Below are 20,446 nucleotides of genomic sequence, written 5' to 3'. Positions count from 1 at the left end.
CCATGATGGAAAAGAATATTATAGAAGAATGTGTGTATATAAACTGTCACTTTGCTAAACAGCAGAAATTGGCACAACATTGTAAACAACTACACTTTAATCAGAAAATTAAAACAAAACAAAACAAAGGAGCAGTTAGGATCATCAGATATTATTCTAATGATAAATATACTAATTACAATAAGATTTAAAAAAAATCAATTGTATGTTGCCTTTGTGTGTGTCTGTAAGTGTGTGTATGTGTGCATGTGTGTTTTGCCTTTTCGTGTGCCTTGTAATTTTTTTTTTTGAAAAATGGACATAATGGTCAGGTGATAGGAACTGAGATAGATGATCTTTTAATGTAAAGTTTTATGTTTATCAGTCTAGGAGTTAGCCTCTACTGTTTGCTGGAACTGTAAGTTTCAGAGGTATCTCTTTCCTTCAGAGTCCTTGTTTGTCTCTTCTGTTGTTTTAGTTTTCCCTGTAACTCCTTCTTAAATAGAGTCTGAGCCTTAAACAACATTCAGTTATATTCCTCTGTTACTATGCAGGATCTTTGTTGATGTATTGCTAAGATACTGGGGAAGAGGAAGTAGCCAGTAAACCTATAAGTAAGGGTTCAGTCTTTTAATGGATATATGTCCTGTCCTGTGACCTTCACAAATGTTTCTTGGGCTTTCTGTCTCTCCTTAGTTGAGACAGGAAGGCTAGGGGGACTGGAGTCGGGTAAGTCCCCTTCCCCGAGTTGGATCAGGCTCTGTAAAAGTCTTGTCTTTTTCTAGGTTGGTTGTGGAGAATGCTTTGGTCGTCTTTCAAAATTGTTAACTTTCCCATAGGTATAATTTGAAATGACTACTTTATGCCCTTTCCTGGCTAAACAAAAGGGGATTTTTTTCTCTGATCTTAATTGGGAGAACTTGGTGGGATTCTTGGAAGTAAAACCTCTAAGTGTAGGGCACCTCCGTAGGCTGGGCAACCAGGGGTATTTAACTCTCAAGCTAGTCCATTTCAGCTTTTAGAAATTCATTAAAGTTGCCATTTGAGGATCCAGCAACTTCTGCTTCAGATAAGCTGATCTGTGTTTTCCTGAATTCACCTATCTCTCCAGTTTTCAGGGTGGCAACTTGTCCTGTGACCGCAAATCTCTGATAGAACTAAGAAAATTTGTATTTCAATTTATTCAGTTTTTCTTCTTGTGAGAGTAGAAAAAATGATTTGTAAACTCTTTACATGTTAGAAGGGAAACAAATCCAACAGTGATGTTTTTAAATAACTTGCAAATTAAATTGATTACTTAAAAATTCAGAAATTTTGTTTTTTAGTTAAGTTTGTGAGGTGTGTTCTCAGAATTTTGTATGTTTTTGCATTCCTCTCATTATCCTGAGGTTACCTAAATCACGAGTCTTCAGCATCAAATTTAAGTAGATATAATAGTATATAACAATTATTGACATATTCCATATGTACCAGTTGCTTACTTGGGACCACTCAAGAGCCGGAGGTAATGTCCAGGTTGGCTCTAGAGACCATATTTGCCCTTGAATCCTTGAGTTTTATATATGAATTTTGGGTTCCCTATTGACTTCAAATAAAGAAAAGGACTATGCTGAATATAAGAGAAGATATTGAAATTCATAATGAAACCCCAAAAGTATCCCCCAAAGCATAGTAAAAATGCTGTTTATTGATTTTAAAAATATATGATTATAATAAATACTAATACATTGCTGTGCTTAGGACTATTTTATTCCAAAGTATAGAAATATCTAGTTAATTCCACACAGAGATAAATTTCTTCATGAATCCAGGAGTACAAATGCTTAGTGGGCCAGAAGAAAAAAAAAAATGTACTAATTTGCTTATTATACAGAATACCAATTAGAGCTCACAAATAACTTTTCTTAAAATTCAATCTTATGAATTTGCCTTAAGACTTCAGAATTAATGAGACCTTGCAAGTCCTTATTAACCACTTTTTAAAATTATTTCTTGTGAAAAAATTGACTATTTCTATAGGCCTACAAAGAGTAACTAACGAGTAAATTATTTCTGTTAAATGTGATATTAGGCTAAGTTGTAATATGTATGCAGTGCTATAAACATTACACCATAGAGTTTGCCCATCAATAATCTTAAGTTTTGTTAATAATCGGAATTTTAAACTAAAACTATGAATTTTAACTTCCACATTCAGTACCAAAAAATAAAAATTCAGTTTATTTCTTATAAGTATATTCTTTCTAGGAAATTTGCACTTACTTGGCAAAGATAGTATTTATTATAATCCTTACTGGTTTGAAGATCCATTTTTCTTGTTAGAATAACAAAAATCAAGAAATGTTTATTTGTGGAGTTCCCATTGTGGCTCAGCAGGTTAAGGACCTGATGTTGTCTCTGTGAGGATGCAGGTTTGATCCCTGGCCTCATTAAGTGGGTTAAGGATCCAGTGTTGCCACAAGCTGCAGCATAGGTCACAGTGATGCTAGTAGGATCCAGTGTTGCCATGGCTGTGGAATAGGCCCCAGCAGCACCTCTGCTTCAGTCCCTAGCCCCAGAACTTCCATTTGACACATGTGCAGCCATAAAAAGAAAAAAAAGAAAGAAAGAAGTATATATATGTTTTATTAATGAATAAAGACCTGCAAAAAACATTTTAAAACCTGTGATTCTGTAACAAAAAGATAAAAATATAGAATAATCATCTCATTCTTAATTCTAAGACCATGAATATTTCAATATATGTTAAGGTCTATCCTAAAAGATAAATTAATAAATTTTGAAAAAGAGGTTTTGCTTTATAATACAGAACATGGAGAAATGAATATTAATTTGTATACAATTAAATTTCGGTGATAAATTATTGTCTTAACAAATTTATGTTTAAAACAGTTTCAAAGAAAAAAGTGTATCTTCTCATCATTTTCTTTCTTTCTTCATTTCCCTGTAATTTTCAGAACTAGAATCAAGAATAATGCATAAGAAAATTTTTTTGACAGTGGCATATGCAAGTTCCTGGGCCAGGGATAAAGCCTGTGCCACAACAGCAACCTGGGGTGCTGTAGTGAGTAGGCTAGCTCCTTAACCCACTGTGCCACAAGGGAACTCCAATAAATTTATATTTTTAATGTTTTGTTTTCATACAATTAATAAAAGCCCTCATTTCAAATTTCCACTTAGAATTTCCTTAGGTATGCATTGACTTTAGGTAAAATGTTGTTCTCATTCTCTTGAATTTTCACCAGATAATAACAGAAAAGATAGAAACTCTTAAGAAGGTGTTTAAACAAATGATGATTAAATTTATACATAAATCATTTAAATAAATAAAAACCCCAACAACCTGAAATCAACCTCCAAGGAATAAAAACCACAATGGATGAGGTATGTCAGTTTTGCTGAGAAAAATAGCAAGAAATGCAAATAGAAAAATAAATTAGTCAAATCATAAAATACTTCTATGAAGATTCCCTGTTAACCTTCCTTTATTACAAAAATAATTCATTGTGTAGTTATTAAACATGGATCATTTTGAAGCCTAATGCCACAAGAAGCAAAATTTTAGTGTGCATTAATACAATATTTCTTGAAAGGCAAAGAGAGGTATAGAAACTCTTTCCAATATTGTCTTGATATCTTTCAACTCAAAATGTAGGTATGGAAATCTAGCCTAACATACCTTTACAAGTTTATGAAGATAATTAAATACTAGTAAACCTTAAAGGGATTTAACTCTGAGCTTTGGTAATAGTAGCATCTCAATGGTTATAACTTTTCTGTATTATGGTAAGACCATCCAAAACAAATCCAAAAATGACTCATATATCATGTGAAGAAAGTCCGGAAATGTGACTTCTAACCATCTGAGGTAAACAAGAAATATACTGAGGAATTAATTCACTTTGTTTCTGTATCTGAGCCTTAAAAAGACAACTTTGTGTTGTCTTTCATGTTGGATGCTCTTTCTAAGAAAAGAAGAGTTTTACAGATTATTCAAGATTGTCTAAACTAGTCTGATAATATAAATTCTAGGAACTTTCAGTATAAAGTAAAAGGTCAGTATACTTCTTTTTGAATAAAATTCTTAAATTGATCTTTTAATTTAAAGTCTATGATTGGGAAATGTGATGGTTAATTTTTTGTGTCATCTTGCATGTGTCATCAGAATGGCACCTAAATTTTTTGTCAAACACCAGTCTAGATGCTGCTGTGGAGGTACATTTTAGGTGTAATCCACATTTAAGTCTTCATGTAAAATGTATTTACTTACATAATGCATATGGGGCTCATCCAATCAATTTAAAGGCATTAAAAAAAAACAAAAAACAAAAAACCAAGATTCTCTAGGAAGAAGGAACTCTGCTTCCAGACCTACTTTGAACTTAAACATCAACTCTTAACCTGTGTTTCAGATCTTGTGGCCTGCCCTATAGAGTTTGAACTTTACAGTCTCTGAAATTGTGTGAGCTAATTCCTTAAAATTTCTCTTTCTTAAAAAAAAATATGGATATATGTATAAGTACATACATAAATATGCATACATACATAAATAGGTCTTATTTTTCACTGGAGAACCCTGACTAATACAATAAGGTCTCTGTCTTTTATAATTTGAAAGTAATGTATTTATTCCTTTCTCAATCTCACATGATAGTATGAGATATAAGTAGAGAATTCCAGGCTACCATTTTTACCTCCATATTTTCCGACTCTAGGATTCTGAAGGCATGTATTTACTTCAATATCTTTTAGATTCTATGATTTCTAATAAGAAATTCTATCAATTTGCCACTATTTTTATAATTTTATTGTCATTTTTCTCAATCACAGTTAATGCATTTAATTGCATTTAATGCAATTAAGTTTAATACATTTAACACATTTAATTGCATTTAATGCAGCTTACCATGATGGTTAGATATGTCTTCATTATTTATTCTTGATATTTTGTATCTTCAAAATGAAAATTCATATTTAATTATGAAAAATTATCAAGTATTATTATTCTTTTGAATACTGCCTCTCAGTAAATTTTCCTTCTCAAAAAGCAATTAGTCCTAAAATGGACATTAGCATTCTCTCCTCTGTATTTCCTCATGACTTTTAGGTACTCATTCATATAGTTTTTTAATAAAATGTTTTTTTCTTCCAGTTTTATTGAAACATAATAGACATATAGCCTTATATAATTTTAAGGTGCACAGATAATGATTTGACTTACATATGTCATTAAATGACTACCACTATAACCTCCATGTTCAGGTGGTGAACATCCACCATCCACCACCTCAGTGTTTCCTATTTTCAATCCCTCTGATGACTGGGCAATATTTTCTCTTTCAAATGCGTTCAGTTCATTAATTCTCTCTTCATCTATGTCGAATTTATTTTATAGCTCATCTGTTGAATTTTACTTAAGTAATTTTTAATATGCAGGACTACTAAAATGCTGACCTTTTCTCTAAGTGGATTTTATTCTTACTTTTTGTCCTATGAATTTGAACACATTAATGTTTTATTGTTCAATTTTCATGCCTAATTGAGAAGCTGATTTCTCTTCTCTCTCTCTTTGTAATTGAAAACTCCCTTCATATTCGGTTATTTCCTTGTATATATTTTAATTTAAAATTTTGAGCTAATCATTGTGGAGAGATCATTTTCTAAATTGAAATCATATCTCCTATACCGGGAAAGTGTCTCAAATAGCAATTTCATGTTTGCTATTCCTGTAGCTATAGCAATTCTGATGGCTCGGACATAATTTGTATGGTAATTTCCTAATTAGGTTTATGTTTCATACAGTTTCTGTAATTGTCATGCATTTAGATGTAGAGTTTAATTTCTTACAAGTAAGCTTTTGTTAGCATCACTTTTGAGAGATTTTCTCTTCCTATTCATAGTAACATACATCAAGACATATAAGAATTATTGTGATCTCCGAATGTATTGTAGATCATAAAATATAGAGCTTAAACTCATATATCCACCATCCCAACCAAATGTAATAGAAAGGTGGAAAATATAACAATATTTTAGACATATCTAGTACTAAAATAAAGACATGGAAGTCCCCATTGATTAGATATGAAATGGAAACTAAAAATCAAAGAAATAAACTGAATTACACACCACAAAGGATCATGGAGTTGGACAGAAATGTAAGTCTCAGGTAGATAATGGTGAAGAATACTTTAATAATGTTTCGTAGTAGCAATTGCGGTCTTTGTCCAAGTGATCTTGGATCTGGAATTCCGTACTGATGTATGTTCTATAGCTTAAAAATGCCACTTTAATCTTGAACCAAAACAAAACATAAATACAAAACAAAAACCCCAAACCAAAACAAATTTTAAATACTATGACAAGCAATGTAAGTAAGAAAAAAAAAAAAGAGAAAGCCATCTCTTTTCCTATAGACGTAGAAACAAGAATCAAAGCATATCCCTAAAAAGAAAAAAAAAATTAAATATGGCTTTCATTACTATTCAGGTATGATAAAGCCAAAATATCAGAAGGGTACTGCCATTGAAAAGAGAGTTTGTTATGTTCACAGATCCCATGAACAGGGAGCACTCCATATCTTAGGGGAGTCACACAGAGAAGCACTGGGCTGAGTTTAAAGTTATAGGGATGGAAGTTAACAGTGGGAAGAGCCTGGATTGTGGTTTCCATGGGAAGGAATAAATGAGGCAAGGTGAGCAGGTTTAGGATTGCTTAGTTTGAATAATTTCAGTGGACTCTATAGAATGTAGGAACTGTCTTCCTGCTGCCTCCAGGATGATTATGGCAGGTAGATTATAGCCTAAAGGGTGAGAGCCTGATAAAAGAGGTGTTTGGAAATAGTAGTGGCTAGTCATAGAGGCTCTGGAATGGTTGGTTTGCATTTGATAAGTGTTCTTGGTGAGTTATTTACTATCTCCAGGAACTGGGTAACCCTGGGAAGGTAGTTCTTCCAAAGTCTGTAAGACTCCAAATGTCAAAGCATCAATGCAGAAAATAAAAGACCTGATAAATACAGGTTTGCAATGTAGACACATTTTCTTTCCAAATGAAACAGATTATGTTCTTAAAATAAAATATTACAATTTATGTTCTGTATGTTTTGTATGTATGAATCTGTGTGTTATGATTCATTTCAAGCAATCACTTGGGTTTAGTGAGTCCTGCCACTGGATGATGGCTGTTTCTTCATATGTTAACACATGCAGCAACAAACATTTCCAAGTTAAATGTCTTTGTAAGGTTAATGAATAGAGGGTAAATGTATATTCTGCATGTTGTAAAAATCAATAAACTGTATTACATTGCTGCCTTAAGTCACAATAAAATTCCAGAAGTCCATTGTTGAAAATAAAACATTTAAAATAATATTGAATTTAATTAGACTATGGTTTAAAAAAATAAAAGACAACAATAAAAATAATTGGATAGGATTTGACTACAGAAAGAAATATTATTCAGATAATAAATTTAATATCCCTCAAATACTAGGAAATTCTCTACCTTGGTCCTAACTCCTCATATTAAGATCTTAAATTATGGATGCTCTTAATTTTTTTTCTTAAAAATCTCAAAATAAATGAAACATAGACTACAGAATCCTATAATTTATTGATGAGATATGTTTTATCTGTACCAAGTCTCCCCTCAGCCAGATACAGTTTCACTGTTGCCAGTTTTATAGGTATCCTTTTCTAGGCCACATTCCAAATCATAGTTTCCTCATTCTTCTCATAATCCCAAAGTAAATAGGAGAATTCCACAAGTTTTTCATTTTCTTTTGTACAAGTTGTATTTTTATTATTTTTTCATGATATAATGATCAATACTCTGAAATTAATGTCACTTTTTTAGTGTTTCCTACATTATACAGTGACATTGCAAAAGAAAACTGTGTAACTACTTTAAAATGTTGGCACAAAATACTGAGGCTTATAAGCAAATATATATTATTTTTGATATTATATATTTTATTTTTAATATTAAATAATTTTATAGAGGTAATTAAATTACTTGGTCCTAAAAGGAGAATAATTGTCCAATAATTATTTATGGGCTTCTATAATCTATAACATTATTGACTGATATATATTTGTGGTATTTTTAATTCAATTTTATTAGAGTCAAGAAAATGGGCTAATTACTCTTAGCCATCTCTTCCAAGCAAGTAAATATGATTTAACAGCTAATTAAATTACTATGACACACATTCAGACATCTTGCTGTTGTGTAATAAAGTCAATAGGAAGGCATCTTTTTGTGAAGATTGCTACTATATAGGGTCTACACTTAGCTAGATGCCTAACTTCCTTTTGCTTTCTGTTTAGAAATGTATGTAGTTTAGAATACTATATACTTTTTTTTTTTTTTTTTTTTGCTGATGCATGTTGAATATTTGGCAGTATCAGTCTCATTTATTAACCTATAATCAACTTTATAAACATTAGTAAGATTTTTATGAACATTCTACTCTTTTATGAACATTCTACTCTACTGCCATTCATTCACCCATACTGGTATGACAGATGCCAGACCTTTTCTGTATAGCCTCATGATTCGGTGGTCATTGTATCCTTTTCCATTGATGAATGCTGAGATATTAGCTGATAATCTTCTCACATGTAAGATGGTGTATAATAAATCCCATAATATGTTATCATTATTTTGTTTGCTTTTAAATTCATTTTTCTTTAAGAGAAATATTTAAAATATAATGAAATAATTTAACATTTTCCTTAGTATTTGATAAATATTATAGGAGACTGGCTTATGGCAAATAATAAAATGATGTTCAGAACTTAGTTTGATATATGCTTTCCTATTTATGATTCTTACAGCTAAAAGAGAAATATTTCCCATAGCATTTACAGTTTACATAATGCATAATCTTGTTTTGTAAGAGAAAGAAGCCCCTGGTATTCAGACAAACCTGAGATCAAAATTTAATTTGGTTTTTTGGTTTTCCCATGAATTTTCCAATTGTCGTTTAGAAATAATAAACATACTTCTCAAGGTTGTTTTAACATATGAGATAATATTGCATATAAAATATAAATTTCTAAAAATAAATTCTTGACACTCAATGAGTGGTACATTTTGTGTGTGTGTGTGTGTGTGTGTGTGTGTATCATAGTCTTCATAGCTCTAAAAATAGTTATATACACTGGATATTATTTCCTGACTATTCTAGTAATTAATGTTTTAGCATCTCTTACTTCCTTGGATTAAACATTACCTCCTCAGAGATGGCTTCCTTAGCTTTCAAATATAAACAATTTTGAATAACCTCTCACTCTATTTATTATTTTATTTTCATATAATTCCTTCATTAATTCATTTAATTTCTAGATGGTAGCACATGACTTACCTGTTTTCATTCCATTACACTGCCACCCTCCATTGATAAAGATTTTGTTTGACTTCTTCATCCAATAAATATTTCAATCAGTGGATAAAAGAAGGAATGGTGTTATCCTCATTTTAAAATGATACATAGGGATGTTGCTAGCTTTCCCAATGTTCCGTGCTGAACAGGTGAAAGTTTACCTAGGAAAATAAACTTATATCATACGGTTTTCCTTTTGAAGCAGGTGTCTCATGATGCATTTCTTTTTAAATCCCATTTAAAGCTATGTACCGAGAACTTTTTAGCTCATTAAATATTTGTGAACTGATCATTTCAACATTAGGCCATTAAAGGTTGATGAAAGTAGAACAGAAAGACTTCGGTATTATTTGAAGTGTTCTGAAATTTCATCTTTTGAGAAGCTGTATTCTGTTTGAGAACTGAGTCTTGAGTAGGTATTTTAGTACAATCTATCAATATCAAGAATGAATGACTCTCTAAGGGGCAGAGGAATCTTTAGTTTGAACTTGCAGCTAAAGGAGGAACTGCTTATCTATATATTCAAACATTTAAGACCTCTGAGTTTTTCTTCCACTCAAATGGAATAAAAGATATATTTTATCCACCTTCTACAGAATTCAGTCATTTATTTGAGTTCAGACAGGGAATTTCTTTGTTGTTCTTACTTCAAACATTTTTAAGCCTCATTTTGGAAAACCTCAGGTAGTACAGGACAACTGTAAAGTAAAAGCTTCTATATTTATTCATATTTTCTCATGTAAAATATTCCTGAGAACTTTTTCGATACTGACATTAAGAATCAGCATGGGAAAGAAAACATAGTTAACATAAATGACAAACAGCAAAACCCCAGAGTTTCGTAATTGGGCTTGTACTTCAGTGTATTCTATTGTTAGTACGGCACCTTTAATGCAATCTGCCAGTCACATGCATTACAGTTTCAAATGCATGTCATAGAATGATAGTCTCTACACTATTTCATTTTTTCACTTTTTTAATTAACTTCCACAATTAGCAAACTCTCTTCAAACAAATACAATAATTAGTTAGGCAGAGCAAGGACAGGAAAAAAAAAAAAAAAAAAGAACCTGCATTCAATATCATTAAAGAGCCCACAAATCACCCTTGCTTGCGATCCTAGCCTTAATTTTATTCACTAAACACTCAGTTGACCAAAACACTGAACCATGACTTTTCCCTGAATTATATTTTGTCATCCATTTTGAAGCCTGTTATTTTACCCCAAACTTCTTTCTTTGCAAAACAAATTAAAACAAATAGTCCCAATTGTTTATCATAATTTCTGCTTACCAGAATGAATGTGTGCAGATGTACATACGTATGATATAGCATGAAGAGAACTAGACCAGTGTTCTTCAGATGTTTCATCATACATGCATATATATTATGTGAGAAATATGTTCAACACCAGAGTTCGAGTCAGTACATCTGATATCTAAGATTCTGTATTTCTGATAAGATCCCAGATATGCTATTAATCCAAGGACAAGAGTTTGAGAAACAAGGTTGTCAAAAATTTTCTTGGTTCAAATTTCTGTACCTTCTTTATGGAAGTCCTTTAAATTTTTGAAAATGTAAAAATTCCTTGACTGTAAAATGGGAATAACAAAATCACCATTATTTTTATAATATTTTTCTAAGCATCAATAAGATATTATTCCAAAATATATTTTATAAACCATGAAGTTCTATATAAATTAGAGATAGTGGCAGTGTTTTTTTATTTCCTTTCTTTTCCTCTCCTTTCCTTTTTTCTTTTCCTTTTCCTTCTTTGCCTTTTTAATTCTTTTCTGTAACCCACTTAAAGCTATCCCTGACAGATTTGCATCAACTAGCAAATTCCTGAGAATATATTTTTGGATTTTGGTCAGATTAATAGGCCTGAGAGTAAACCATGTGGCTTTTGAGTCTTATATTGTACTGATATGGATTTTTGAATAGCCCAATATTATCAGTAGAAAGTATTATTGGACAGTATTATTGAACCATGATATTTTGTTTACCACCTTCTAGCATAGTTCCCTGCTCTGAATAATTTCTCAATATGTTTGCTGACTAAAATGAATAGCCTATTCATTCATTTAGCAAATTTTTATAGGTCAGTTACTACATAAAATAGGTGATAGAAGTTGAACTATGCACAATTACTATCCTTGAGTAATAATGGGATACAGAATCATTCATAGGTATTATTACAATGCATTGTAAAAATGCAAAATAAAAACCTATATAGGATGATGCTGGTGCACAGAAGAGATGTTCTTGTCATGTTCTCATGGTTAGATTGTTCAGTAAGATTGAGACAGATGGTAAATTGCCATGTGACACTACAACCACAAGTTTTGTCAACAGTGGTATAAAATAGTGATTTATATAATGAATAGTTAAACCTTGCATTTTCAAGTTCCTTTCCAATTCTGCAGATTTATGAATCTGAAATCTTTTTTTTCTTTTTTTGGTGAAAACACATGAGAAACCCAGAGCATTAACAATATATGATATAAGAAGCTTTTGTCTAGGTGCAAGTAAAGAATTTGGTCAATGGAAAAGGAAAGATTAGTTGTGAATGAAATACATTGTAAAGGATTAAGTAACAATTTTAGACAATAATTTTGGAAAAGAAAAGGAAGACTAGTAAAGAGGTTAAGACATCATCCAAATCGACCTACTGGGACTACAAAATTTCCACATATACAACACATGCAAATATAAATATGGCAAATGTAACCACCATAATAACATCACTATCTAACTCACTGACTTCTTTATTCCAAGGACTTCACAGAGCAAAATGATGTTAAATCCTATTTCCTTCAGAGAAGACTATAAATATGAACAGACAATGATTTTCAAAAGAACAGAGTGGTGTTTTCTCTGATCTCATCCAAGGAATTATGTCAAGAACAGTGTTCCCGAGCCACGTCTCACAGCAACACCAGATCCTTCCTTAACCCACTGAGTGAAGCCAGGGATAGAACCTGCATCCTCGTGGATCCTAGTCAGTTTCGTTAAACACTGAGCCATGAAGGGAACTTCAAAAACAGTTCTTTTATACACCTATTGAAAATATTTCTAAAAAAACAGTTGTGTTGCTCTGTTTCTTGATTTCTTTTTAACTCACTGGTTTAGTTAGATGACATAGTTATTTGCGTTTTATGCTACTGGGTTTGAAATGACATATCTCCTTGGTACTTGAACTCCTCTATGAGGAGTCAGATGTGTTTATTTAGCTGCCATTCCTCTCTTGAATGAGAGTAATTGAGTTCCCAAAGATAGATTTGAAATATGAGAGAATATACCCTATTTCTGTGTAAACCGAAGCTTTTATTTCCCTTTTACCTATCATCATGTTCTTTTAGCATGAAAAAGAAATGACTACTTATTTTTCCCCCTCCTGGGTTAATGTTGAAGATATGTTTATTTTCACACTTAAGTTCTGCAACTTTTTCTTAAAGGGATCATGTTCATGTTTTAGATCAAAGCATTATAAAAGGGTATGTACTGATAAACATAATTCTTTCCTCAAGGGAATTAACTTTTATAATTGACCTAGCAACAAGACATCAAATTAATTGTTTTTCATAAGGGCTGTTAATCATGATAGTGACAAATCCACACAATGAACCCACTAGTAATTGAATATTGCTGTTCGCTTTAAGTATAATTTAAATCATCAAGCGTGTTTAAATGCTGCAGACGGAAGAGGTTCTAAGTGGTTGGAGATGATCCATAAGCTAATTGCTAAGCAGTGGTGGCATTTTCATTTATTATAGACCTCTTAGCCATTAATTGTGTATGTTGATACAGTTCACTGGAGTTTCTCATTGAACAAGTTGCAAAGGTTAACTGGAGCCAAGTCAAAAAGTCAAAACTAAGGAAGAAACATGGATCCTATCTACTGCCATGCATATAAACAATAACAGTTTTTAAAACTATAGAAGCTAAGCAACAATTTTATGATTATTTATTTTTCTGTGAAGGGATATAACATATCCAAATTCTTGAGATTAAAAATTATAATGCAATTTTTTATTTTTATATATATTCTCATTTGAGAGTGTTTGAAATGCTCTAATGAAACTAACTCTTTTGAATAAAAATGACTCATTTAATATCCCGGCATCTCAGAACCAAAGATATTATATGATTAATTATAAGATTGGAGGGAGCTGTACATCATTCTTAGGTATTTTGACATTCTTTCTTGTTATTTTGATTGCCTTAAGTACATGATATATTCCCTTACTATTGGAAAATATTTCATAGGTGGACCTTCATTCCAAAGCCTTTACTCCATTTCTTCCATTGTGATTAATCAGATTGTCTTGAAAGTAAAAATATTATCACTGTTTCTTAGGATCTCACTTGTGATAAATGATTAGGCGTTCCCTAGTTATAAGAATATAGCACTTTGGATGAACTTCACTTGGCAGCAGTTTTACTGGTGGAAAAATCTGTCATGATTATTTCTTACTGAAAAGAATGCACACATACTTCGCCAGACACCAAACTGCCAGCATCTAAATCTTGAACTTCCTGGCCTCCAGCACTCTGTGCAATAACTGTTGTTTAAACTATCAAGATTATGGTATTTTTTTACGGCAGCCTGAATGGACTGAGAAAACCCCCAAGTGCATCAAGTTGTTGTCATTACATAGAATCTGTCTTTAGTATTTTTATACCTATTGTGGTAGTTAATTTTATGTGCCAACTTTACTGGATCAAGGGATGCTCAGATCTCTGTTTAAATTTATTTCTTACATGTCTGTGGATTAGGGTGTTTCCAGAAGAGATTAGCATTTGAATTGTTGGACTGAGTCAAGTGGATTGCCTTACCCCATGTGGGTGGGCATCATCTAATCCATTGACAACTTGAATAGAACATAAAGGTGGGGGAAGGGAGAATTCACTTGCTTTGCCTGGAAGCTTGAGCCAGGACATCAATCTTCTGCCCTCAGCGGTTCAGATTCTCACCTTCAGTCTTCTTCAAGCCACCTGTCTTTCCACTTTTAGGCTCTTGAACTGCACTCCCACTTTTTCTGTGTCTTCAGTTTACAGATACCTCGCTGAGCCAGTACTTCACTTTCCAATAGAATGTAGCGTATATATTCTTTTAGGTATATAAATAATAAATATACAATGCATAACAATATATAAAATGTTATATTAAATTATATATTTCATATTAACCTATTGTTTCTGTTTTTTCTGGAGAACCCTAATACACCTAAATTACTTTTTTGGTGACTGCTTAATTCATACAATAGCAAACTTTATTATCTACTTAGTCACCCTCACTGATCATGTTTTATAATGTCTTCATATGTTTTGCTCTTCTGTTAGGATATTTTCTTCAAGTGTATTTTCAAGAACATTCTTTGGTTAAATTTCCAAGGTTAAGATGGCCCTTAATACTTCATAAATTCATTTTGTCTCATATATAAATTATAGTTTAACTGGATATAAAATTCTAGTTTTAAGTTATTTTCCTTTGACATTTTGAAACTATTACTTCACTGTCCTTTTACATTCAGTATTTTTGCTGAGAAGCATGTCAGTATAATTCTTATTATTTGTGGTTTTTACTCTTCTGAAAGTCTTGGAATTTTTGTCTTTATATTTGATATCTATTTAACTTGACTGTATTGTTTTTAGCTGTGAATTCTTTCTTATCTACATTCTTTGGCATACCAATTACCTTTTCAATATAAAGTCTTACACCTTTCTTTTTTATTTGCAATTCCTTGTAATTATTTTTTCAAACACATGTGCCTGAATATTTATTTTAATTTACTCTTACCCTTGTTTTACATGTATTAATACATTTATATCTATCCTCCTTACCTCTTCTTCTATTTCTCTATTCCTGACGCTTCCTGATTGAATCCGTGAGGTTGTATTCTAGCTCACTAATTAATTATTCAGGGGTATTCATTTTGTTTTTTGACCCATTTAAGGAGTTTGTTATTGCAAATATTACATTTATATGTATAACTGCTTTTTCATTACTCCCAAAATCGTTGCTAATTTAACTGATCCATTACCCTCTATCTCCTTTCAAAGAAATGTCATAGGTTGGATGAGCATGGGGGAGAATCTGTGATGCATACCACTTCATTACATTAAAAGCAGTAGAGCATATTAATTAAGAGAATGGAGTCTTAGATTTGGACTTAAGATTGGATTGCAAATACATATATAATGTAATTGTGAAAATGTCTTGACTTCTCTGTACCTCAGTTTCCTTACATGTAAAAAGGAAGCTGTTAATACTGACTTTATCGAGTTGTAGGAAGTGAGTTAATATCATACAGGACTTAAAATAGCACCTGATTCAGAGTTCACGTTTGAAGAAGTGTTAGCTCCAATTAACATTAAGTCAGAAACCAAAAGTTATTCTTTGAAAATTTAAAAACCATTTCTTAATGGTATTTGTTTTTACCTGGAGCTCAAAATCACCTAATCCATCTCAGCAAAAACATAATTTGTCAGTTGCAACAGAAGCATGTATAAAACTCAACTTGGCCCTAAAATTAATTGTAGTAATCTGTTAAAAGGCAATAAAAAAGGAGGTATCCAGTTTGCGTATTGAAAGGTGGCGGGGGGGATGGGGGGTAAAAAATTTCCTGGATATCTCAGTGTTTTCTGTAAAAAGCTCCAGCCTCCTCAGATTCTTCACAAAGCATGAGATTTCCTTTTGCCATTTGTCTAGTTAATTAATTTTATCCAAATGGATAATAAAACTTATCTCTAGAAGACCTTGATTACATCCCAGTAGGCTCTTAGGTCAAATTCCCAGAGTGTCAGGGAGAGTGAAGCTGCTCTTTTTCTGAGTATTTACTTTCCAAGGACCAATGAAACCAGAGAAGTTAGAGAAATCTTATGTGTCAAAAGCAGAGAACAGGGTGCTATCTGGCTCCTGGAGAGATTTTAATTTTATACCAGAGAGCTAGAGTTGGAAGTAGACTCTCAGGAGAGGAGAGGGACAGCAACTTGTTTTTCTTTATAAGCAAAATAAAATCATTCTTCCTCATCTCTCATATATATATATATTATCCAGTGATTTGCATAGGACCATTGACCTGGCTCTCATTGCATTTCTCTAAGGGTAAACATTAGGGCAACAGAGGGCAGGGGTGGGTAGAAACAATATTTACTGTGATGTATTTAATAAGAACTACAGAGCACCTCTGATACAGAGCTCTTTCTATACTTTCAAGGTAAAATGAATAAAGACAGATGTTAAAAATCCCAAAAAAGATCTATAGTGGAACAGTCTATACCCCAAATTCACGCAGTTGATTTTTACTTCTTTGTAAGTCAAAATACTAATCGCTATGTTTCAAGAAGAGACAACCTCAAAAATCTCAGTGGCTGAACATTATAAATATTTATTCTACTTTCATATAAAGTCTGACACTGTTCCAAAATTTCATGAAAGAAACTGTCCTTCATGCAGAGTCGAAATTCTCCAGTTGACAAGAGGTTTCACCCTCCTGCAGCTGCACTGTCTGGAACACTTAACCTCTCATGTTGATGAAGCAGAAAAAAAGTCATTCAGAGGGTTGTGTGCCTGTGATCCTATACTTTGTCCCACAAGTTACATGTTACTTCTACTCACAGCCTATTAGCTAAAATAAGTCATATGATCCTACCTACCTCAATGAAAGGAATCCGAGGAGGGTAAAATTTCAGTACAGTTAGTTCTTCCTAAAAATCACTCTATGTAAAATCATGAAACACAAACCACAGGACTTACATAAAGACATAAGATTAGGGGAACAACATTCAAAAACTTCATCTGTGACATAAAGTTTTTAAAAAAAGAACATAATAAAAATAGTAGCAAAGTTTTATAAATACCACAAGAAACAATGTCACTTTACCTAGAACAACAGATCTAAAGTTCACTTGCAGAAGTGAGCACGGGAATGAACACATCTTGGGGGTTATTGGGAAGACGTGAAAGGAGGGTTATCTGAAATTAGGTGGAAAGTTCTAAAACACTCTGGGAACCGAGGGAGCAGGTAGAAATGTTAGAAGGTGTGTACAGTTTGTATAATTCCTACCTGGCTTGATAAAGCTAGGTACAGTTTTCTGTGTTCAGCTGGTGTTTCTTGATGAGTTTGCATGTAAATAAATACAAAATTCTCATTTTGGGAGTTCTGCTATGGCACAGTGGGTTAAGAAACCTATTGTAGTGGCTTCGGTCACTGTGGAGGCTCTGGTTGATCCCTGGCCCAGGGCCCAGTGGTTTAAAGTATCTGGTGTTGCTGCAGCTGTGGCACAGCTGTGGCTTGGATGGAATCTCTGGCCCTTTGGCCCAAGAACTTCTACATGCCATGAATGTGGCCATAAAAAATGTTTTATTTTACTCAGTTTCCTACTATATCAATCAGGTGGGAGATAATTTGCATCTTCAAAACAAGCATTTTAGCACAATGGACTATACCTAGAAAGGAAAAAGAATTGGCAATGATTACTAAATAAAGCCTATAATACCATTCTGTTAAGCTGTTAAGTACTAGATAGTTTAAATATGAAAAAAATATTAGTTTTTGTTATTTTTATCTCATTGTCATAATATTTCATCACCATAATTAGTAAAGATCAATTACATGAGATTAATTAAAGCCCTAGTTCCATGTCTTTGATATCAGTGCTGTGCTTATTTACCACAGTTGTCTCTCTTTAGCACTTAATACATTTAAGTAGCACTTAATACATTTAACAAAACATAATAATTCTTTACTTTTTAAATCACTGCAGGGATCCCTTGGTATTTCTAAATACTGATGAACCTGATCACAGGAAAAGGACTCACTTGATTTTAGATAATACTTTATCTTCCTTCACAATAAGACCATTGACGACAGGACACACAAAATCCTCTAATAATCACACACACTAGATTTCTTCCCTCTGGTTATTAAAATATTTCAGCCCTTATGATGCACTTGACATTTTTATTGATTTACATTCTGGTTTCTCAAGTGTTAGGTATGTGATTAATATTCCAGGTATGTATCCAAGTGTGCAGCTTTGTGAGGTTAAACCATTGCCTGAACAAAGGGATGGTGCCACAGGGATAGGTGGGAAAAGATATAAAGTAACAGTCAACTGATCAAAGCTGGTGAAATTAATTACTTTCCTAATATCATCCCTTGTAAACAAGACTCTCATCCTGAAATAACTCTGTAAATCCCCTCATCTGACCCAATCTAACTCCTCTGGACAATAATGAATCTTTTAATCGTTCATTGAGATTCATGCTTTTTCATCAGCAAAATTTTTTGTGTCAGCATTCTGTTCCTTCACCACCTTGTTATAAATAAAATTGTTACAGTGCCCTGAGACTTGACTTTCCTTGCAGCTCTCTAATGATGGCTGTTTTTCCTCCCAAACATAACAGTGCCTAGAGATTGAATGGGCATCTTCCTCACCCTTCCTTGTCATTTCCAGATGACCCCCTCTAATCTACAAAACTCTTTTGAAAATCATAGACATCTACAGTTCCCCAGTTTACTTCTCTTCCTAATTTGAAGAGTTTAGCCCCTGAATGACTGCCACTCTGTTTCTCCTATCATGGTTCATAATCGACATTCTTGTAGAATATACTTCTAATATTTTCATATAATTCTCTCCCATACCCTATCTCTCATTGTCACATCCAATTATAAGCCCTTTACAACCTGACCCCAACCTCTGCATTTCTACTTTATTCTGTCTGGTCCCTGACTCAATGTATTTTTTAAATCCCAGTGAGACTATCAATCTGTTAACCCTACACATTTTTCACTGTCACAGAGATTTTTGTCTTTATATTCTTTCCTATTAAGCTTGTATTCCTATCAATTTTATAATCACTCCATTGCTTATTCCCTTAACTCTGTTGCCTCCTTCACTTGAACCTTCCAGGCAAAATTCTAAAGTAGTTAAGTTCAATTCCCTTCCTATTTCCCACAGGCAGAAGAATCAGACACTGATCACTCTAACTTTAAAACCATGGCCATAACTTTAGAACTAATATTAAACTATGTTAAATACTCTAACTCTAAAACTGTAACTCTCAAGAGAGACTTTAGTTCTACTCAACAGTTTTCCTCTATCTAGTAATTTTAATTTTCCTAATGACTTAAAATAATATGTCACCTTTTTTTTTTCTCCTTAAACCTTTGACCCTACTATAGCAGAGATGAACCAGATGCTCACTAAAGCCATTTCCTATGCCTGGTGATAGACCTAAAATTATAGTGCTTGGCCTTGTCACAGTTGAGTGGAAAAAAGTGATTAATTCTTGACACTGAAATGTAAGTACAAATTATGAGTCACTTGAGAATCAAGGCAGTTAAGAACTGATGTTCCTTTTCCACACTCCTCCTACTGACCCTTCTACTGACCCTCCTACTGACCCTCCTACTGACCCTCTGGATGAAGCCCCATTGGAAGTCTATGGGGGCCAAATATTAGACAGAGGCTGAGTCCATGGGCCACTTGGAAGATATCCACCAAGTAGATTAGCTTAGGGAAAACTATCTAGACAACTGATAAGAAGTCCTTTCCCTGTGTTACAGCTCTGAGATTTGAGATATAATCATTAAAATTGTTTAAACGAAGTACCCTTATTTTCACAATCTCCTCCTCAGTCTTCACTCTGAGTTGGTAATCTTTTCTTTTTAATTTCACTGTGAAAAAACAAAAGCTAACAGAAGAGAATTTCTACATGTTACCAAAATTATTAACTACTGACATACCTGGGTCTTTACCTATAACCCAGTCTTTCTTTCTTTAAAAGTGATCAAGCAGAAGTTCCCATTGTGGCTCGGCAGTTTAACAACCCAATACAGTGTCTGTGAGGATATGGGTTCAAACACTGGCCTCACTCAGTGGGTTAAGAATCTAGTGTTGCTACAAACTGTGGTGTAGGTCCCATACTTGGCTAGGATCCAGCGTTGCTGCAGCTGTGGCATAGGCCGGCAGCTGCAGCTTCTATTGGACCCCTGGCCTGGGAACTTCCAAATGCTGTGGCAGTAAAATGAAAGAAAGAAAAATAAAATGAAGTAAAATAGTAATCAAACA

The sequence above is a fragment of the Phacochoerus africanus genome, chromosome 10 (assembly GCF_016906955.1).
Source record: "Phacochoerus africanus isolate WHEZ1 chromosome 10, ROS_Pafr_v1, whole genome shotgun sequence".
Classification (NCBI taxonomy): Eukaryota; Metazoa; Chordata; class Mammalia; order Artiodactyla; family Suidae; genus Phacochoerus; species Phacochoerus africanus.
This window is presented reverse-complemented; position numbering follows the sequence as displayed.